This window comes from Chaetura pelagica, unplaced genomic scaffold (genome assembly GCF_000747805.2).
Source record: "Chaetura pelagica isolate M959 unplaced genomic scaffold, ChaPel_1.0 scaffold610, whole genome shotgun sequence".
Classification (NCBI taxonomy): domain Eukaryota; kingdom Metazoa; phylum Chordata; class Aves; order Apodiformes; family Apodidae; genus Chaetura; species Chaetura pelagica.
Window position 1 is genome coordinate 292,320 of NW_009951801.1, and position 506 is coordinate 292,825.

Consider the following 506-nt stretch of genomic DNA (forward strand, 5'->3'; position numbering starts at 1 on the left):
CCTGTCCTCCCAGGTCACCTGCAGGAGCTGACAACTCCTCATCACGTCAGCATCGGCACCAGGTCCCAGGTGGGCCCTGGAGCATCGACATGGTTTGTCGTGCATGGGAGAGCACGTGTGGGCACACATGCCAGGGCACTTGGGCAGCGCGTGCATGGGGGGGCACATGTGTATGTGCGTGTGTGTGTGTGCGCACGGGGGCGCTTGACAGGGTGGATGTGCCCAAGCCCTGAGGCCTCCCCTGTCCCCACCATGGGCTGTGTCACATCCCAGCACAGGGACCTTCACGGCAAGGGGTGAACACCATAAACAAGCCCGATGCAGCTGCTGGCACCGCGGCTCTTCACGGCTGCATTGCACTTGGCACCACACAAGTAGGTGTTATTAATTAGTTAGGCCATCTCTGGCCAGGCTCCTATTTAATTACTGTCCCCAGCGCTGCAGATGCTGCCCAGCCCCGGGCTGTGCTGCCACGTGAGCCGCTGCCAGGCTGACACAGCCGGCTG